Here is a 6751-nt window from a genome sequence, read left to right on the forward strand (position 1 = left end):
TGCTTCAGTCACCCAACAACAATAATAAGTAAGTTTTGAGAAGAGTAGAGTATACGCAACCTTACCCTTACCTTACGAAGGTAGAGAGTGTTGAAAAAATAGTTAAGTAAATAAAAACGTATTCCCTCTAACACATTTTAACATGATATCAGAGCAGGAGGTAATCACCAATAGACCCTCGGCTCAACCAAAGCATAGTTACAGTAGTGATTAAAGTACCCCAGTCACCCCATAAAAAGAGGCCCGTAGAATCCAATTTTATTCAACATAAAACTGGTCCAGTTAGAGTTTTCATTTCTCTTGCTATCTGAGGTTACAAAAATGCTGGATTGGTTTATGCCCATTCAGAAGCCAACCGCACGTGTTGTTGCCAGAGAAAATTGAGTGAAAAGAATTTTTCCTTTTGGTAAAATGCAATATGTCTTTTCTTTATAGCTTAATGTAAGTATGCCTATTCTACCATATTCTTAAATTGCAAGGTAGCTTTTATTTAATTACTTCGTGTCTAATTTTTAATCGAGTATATTCGCCTAAAAGAAAAGGTCTCCGAGTTATGTCACTCGTCACACTTCAAATCCTATTTGATCCATACTATTTTTATTATATTATTATCTTGATTGAAATTCCTAGGAATCTTTGCCATTAACTTCTTTATTTGGTTTGAGATAAAGAATTTTCACTCCCAAGTGCTAGATGTTATTTCATTTAACTAGTTTCTCGACACGTGCATGCGTTGCACGTCTATCTTTAATTTTAATTTAAAAAATTAAAAAAATAACATAAGTTTATAATTATATTATATTTTTAGAGTTTCGTTCATTTTGTGATTTTCACTTATTTTTTATAAGCAACCTGCAAATTCGGGAGGAAAGTTTCTAAAAATCAATATAACTATACAAGGAAGAATACAATCTAACGAACTTCCTAATTGCATGTATCTTGTGTATCGTGTCATCCATAAGAAATACCATAACTCATAGGTAACCTTTAAAAAAGGGGACACCTTTAAAAAAGGGGACACTCGATGCATCTTTTAAATTTTTAATTAAATAAATCAACAAACAAATTTCTAAAAGAATTTATAGGAAACTTTTTTAAAAGCAAAAAGAAAGGAGCAAACATATAATCCATCCTCAGTAGTGAGATTAAACTGTTTCCTACTCAAACAAGTTGTTGCTCAATAATTACTACTCCTCAATAGTACACAGGTAGACAACTCCATCAGTCCATCAAAACTATTTCTTCTATGACATTAGTGATGCTTCAATTATTAAAAATGAAAGTACTTCAAGGTGTCGAGCAACCACCTTTTAAGACTGATCGATGTTCAGTTAATTTGGTATAATTCTGGGAAGAGAAACTGATGCAAACCTTGTATTTGAGTTCAACAGATCCCACTGCTAGAAAACTGCCAAATTTCGTCCATCAAAACCGATCGCAATCGATCAGAATTATAGGAAAAGCGATCGATTTTCGACCGCTTTTAATTTATCAGAAGAATAATGGTCACTAAGATCTTGCGATCGAAGGCGGTCGTAATTTTTCGACCGAAGTCGGTCGGTTAATTCAACCGTTGGTTGAATGCTTTGACTGATTAGATTTGTTGAAAAAATAAATATACTGACCGAAATCGATCGGTATTATTTAAATTATTATTTATTTATTTTTTAAAATAGCGACCGACTTCGGTCGGAATTATAAATATATAATAATTTTGAATTTATTTGTAAATTTTAACGGACCGACCGAAATCGATCGGAATAATAAAAAAATAAAAAAAGTTATTTCCCACTGACTTCGGTCGGAAATTTCAAATATCTGCAGATTTCAAATTGAAATTACCGACCGACGTTGGTCGGAAATTATGAATTTCTGGATTTTAATATGCAAATTCCGATCGAAATCGGTCGATTTTCTAGATAAAAACTTGACAGAATATGCCTGCTTTTAAGCTACACCACCTGCCAATTACAACCAATATCCATCCTATAATGGAAGCATTACATTGCTGCCATTCAACCATAATTAACCAACAACAACAACAATTAACCAACAATAACCACAACAACAATGCTAATAACAACCACAACCATCGAATCTTCCCCATATGAAGGATGAAACATAACACCGGGAGGCCTTCTATTTTCATAGTGCCATCTCATATGAGGAGCGAAACTCATCGATGCGTACAACTTCTTTGATCTAGGAATAAGAGGTAAATAATGCATTGACTTCACAACAATATTCTTCCCGCTGGAAATTCGCTTAAAATGAGATTTTTCACAAAATTTATAACTTTCTAAATCTGCATCACCCTTATAATACAACATGCGACCATCTTCATAGCAATCGATTCTCATAGACGAGAGTCCTAACTTAGAAACCAATCTTTTAACCTTATAAAAATCTTCAGGTATGTTGAAAGTTGGGTCAACTAGTTCACTCATAAGGCCAATGAAAGAATCCATTCCCGCTTGAGAAATATTGATATCTGATTTGATACTTAATAATCTAACCGCAACAGACAACTGAGAGTGCATACTCCCTTCACTTAGTGGATGACTAGGGACCTCTAACTGTTCATAAAAATATTTTGCCTCTTCGTTAGGAGTTTGTTCAACACTTTCATGGGTTTCAAGATTGAAGTGCATCCCAAAAACATCCATAACCATTGCATGGTATCTAGGATGTTGAACGCTATTCTCCACCGACCTACTACTTTTACCAATAACTATGTTATAAAATACACCATCAATACCATCAACCTCTCCGTGACTAGTCCACATAAAATAATTATCCATAAACCTCTTTCTATAACGATGAGTCGTAACATCCTACGAACCCAAAATATTCAAACACTTACACTTCGTACAAGGACACCTAATCATCCCTCTAATACGAAACGGTTCAAGTGATATTGCATGCCTAATAAATTCCTTAACCTCTTCTATAAATTCCTCCCTAAAAAATCGATGATTAGGATAATTCCTATTATACATCCAACTACGATATTCTATCTACATAAAGAATAAATAAATTACATTTATATTAATCATAATTCAAATTAATTTATAGAATTTATTAAGTTACATAATAAACTTTAGTTACAAAGTACAACATAGTCAAACACTAGAATATTGAATTAGTTAAGCCATTCAATGTAACGACCCAACCGGTCATTTTACTTTCTAGAACCTCGTTTCCCTAAATAAGACTCCACGTATGTGCTCTTACTGTTTTATGACTTGCGGGGATGATTAGTTTGGGATTTGAAAGGGTTCGGTTGAAATCGGAACACTTGGTTCCTTAGTTTGGCTTTAAAAGGCTAAGTTTGACTTCGATCAACGTTTTGAGTAAACGACCTCGGAATCGCGATTTAAAGTTTTCAATAGGTTTGTATGATGATTTTGGACTTGGGCATATATTCAAATTGGGTTTTGGACGACAGAGGAGCATTTCTGCGTTTAATAGTGAAAGTTGACTATTTGAAGGTTTTAAAATTCTTAAAATTTGGTTTGGAGTAAGTTTTGGTGTTATCGAATTCCATTTGGAATTTCAATCCCGAAAATAGTTCCGTATGATGATTTAACACTTGCACGCAAAATTTGGTGTCATTCCGCATAGTTTAAGTATGTTTCGGCGAGCTCGGAGTAAGTTGAAGAACTTGAAGTTCCTAAGTTGTTTCAATTTGATTTTAGGTGTGATCCTTAGTTTTGATGCTGTTTTATGCATTACGAGGGTTCGAGCGAGTTCATTTTATGATTTCAAACTTGTTAGTATGTTCGGACGGGGCCTCGGGGACCCCGAATGCCATTTGAACGATGCACAGATTGAGTTAAGACTCAAAAGGGCTGCTGGTGCACCAGTTCTGGTGTGCCCGCACTTGCGAGTTTAGGCCGCAGGTGCGAGCCTGCAGGTGTGTGGGTTGGGTTGCAGAAGCGGCTTTGGAACATTTGGCCATGGACCGCAGATGCGGTTTTTCGTGCGCACCTGCGAGTTCACAGGTGCGATTGGGGAGGATGCAGAAGCGGCTCAAGCCGCAGGAGCGGCACGCTCGCCGCAGAAGCAGAAATCCCGTCTGCAGAAGCGGCCCTTGCTGGGCTTGAGGAACTCCGCAAAAGTGAACCTAGCATCGCAGGTGCGTTACCGCAAATGCGGCAGAGGCACCGCAGGTGCAAAAAACGCTGAAGGCATAACTTCATTTAAGTCGGGGTTGAGCATTTGGGGTTCATTTATTGCACTTCTTGGGGCGATTTTGGAGCGGGATAGAGAGGGATTTTCACTAGCTAATTGAGGTAAGCAATTTCTATCTAGTGTGAGTTAAATACATAGTTTATAGGTAGATTTTAACATACAAATTAGTAAATATTGTGGATTTGGATGAAAAACTTAGGTTTTGATAAAAATGGAATTTAACCACGAAATTTGTTATGTATTTGGGTAAAAATCATATATTTGAGTACGTAAGGTTATAGGTAACGACTTTCTTCGAAAATTTTCGGAATCTGGGCACGTGGGTTCGGGATTAAATTTTAAGAATCTTTCAATTTGGGTTGGGTAATTACTTGAATTGTTAATTCATGAACTTCTGAACATGTATTGATAAATTTATATAACATTTGACTAGTTTCAGATTGTTCGGCACCAAATTGGGCTTTAGAGCGAATTTGTAGCCAGAAAGCGAGCAATGAGACGAGGTAAGTCTCTTTTCTAACCTTGTAAGAGGGAACTCATCCCCTTAGGTGTGTTTTTTTGTAAATTACTTGTGTGGGGGAGCTACTGTCACGATCCAAAATCTCACCACAGGCGTCGTGATGTCACTTAGTCTCTAAGACTAGGTAATCCGATTACAATTACAATTCAAGCTATTTTTTATTTTATTTTTTATATATATAATCGAAACCAATAACAGAAATAATTATAACACCTTCCCAAGACTGGTAATACTGAGTCACGAACTCTAAATGAATACATGCAATGATCTCAATGATCGAATATACAATACTGTTCGAATAAGAGTTGACAGTACAATAAAATGGAAAGACTCCAAGTGACTGCGGCGACCAAGCAGCTCTGCCTTAAGTCCTTGCGAACACACTCTAACTCTGTCCGAGTCCGATATTTCCAATACCTGGCTCTGCACAAAAATGTGCAAAAGTGTAGTATGAGTGCACCACAGTTGGTACCCAGTAAGTATCAAGACTAACCTTGGTGGAGTAGTGACGAGATACAGTCAAGACACTCACTAATCAATTAACCTGTGCAATGTAGCAGTATATAATAATAATAGAAACAAATAGCAATGATGGCAACAAGAATCAATCAATGATATAAACAACAAGGCAACAAGAACACCATAAATATTGCTCAAACGAATAAGGATCACAAATACAACTAATCAATCAAGTCCCTCAAATATACATCTTTCAAATGTAAGTACTTCAAGTATAAATCTTTCAAATATAAGTTTTTCTATAAAAATCCTTAGAATATAATCCCTTCAAATAAATATATATTTCGAATATACTCCCTTCAAATAAATATCTTTCGAATATAATTCTTTCAAATAAATATCTTTGGATATAATTCTTTCAAATAAAAGTCACCGTGTGCTACCTCATTTCAAAATCATAAAAATAAGGGTCTCAGTCCACTTTTATATTTTCACGGCACCTCGTGCCCATATTTCTATCACAATTGCACGGACAACTCACGTGCCAAAAATATAAATATATAAAAATATGCACGATCAATTTACTTTAGAAATAGTTTGAGTGAATAAAATGACATTGCACTTAAATTAAAACATCAGATAAACTACTGATTTGGATGTAAAACTTATTAATTTAAAACATAATAGTAATTTCTTGTATTTAAAACAACTCAATCATCGAAAATCAGTAAAAACTAGAAATATAAATCTTCAGAGTCTCGTACTAAAAAGCCAAATCCAACACAATACAACAATGAGCACAAAACACATAATAATAAAGTCAACTAGTACATCACAGAAGAAGACAAGAATTTACATATCACGGAAAAATAAAATAACTAAGGCAAGTGCAACCATAAATAACTTTCAACAAAGGGCACTCCCGAGGTGCCGCCTCGTAGTCCCAAAAATAAATTCATAATTTTTTCTTATATCACTGCGGGAGCCTTCACATTTAGTTTTAAAAATTATTTTTTCCGAAATAGCATCCCGCGTTTTAGCCTACCTTATCACACTGCATGACTTTTAGTAGCTCCCCTACTAGCCACGCATATCAAGCCCACCTTATCTCATCGCATGCGTTTCAACACCCTGACCTTATACCACCGCATGCGTATCAATATCACAATATTTTACAGTGAGCACTCCCGAGGTACCGCCTTGTAGTCCCAAAAATAAATATGCATCAACGAATCGTCCTCCAAATCTATACTTTTTGTTTTTGAAAAGTTTTACAATTTTTCCCAAATTTCCAACTCAATTCACTTATTAAATGATGAAAATAACAATGGATTCGTGCAATATAGCAAAAACCAATTTAGAGTCAATTACCCCGAAGAATTCGTTGAAAATCCCATGAAAAATCGCCACAAACCGAGCTCCCAAAGTTCAAATGTGAAATAATACCCTAACCCTAGTTTATGTAGTACACAATATGACCTCTCATTATGCTGACCGAACATTTTCTTGTGCGGTCGCACATCCCAGGTTCTATGGCCGCGATCCAAATTGTGCGGCCGCACTTTAGCAGTGACTGCA

This window comes from Nicotiana tomentosiformis, chromosome 6 (assembly GCF_000390325.3).
Source record: "Nicotiana tomentosiformis chromosome 6, ASM39032v3, whole genome shotgun sequence".
Taxonomy (NCBI): Eukaryota; Viridiplantae; Streptophyta; class Magnoliopsida; order Solanales; family Solanaceae; genus Nicotiana; species Nicotiana tomentosiformis.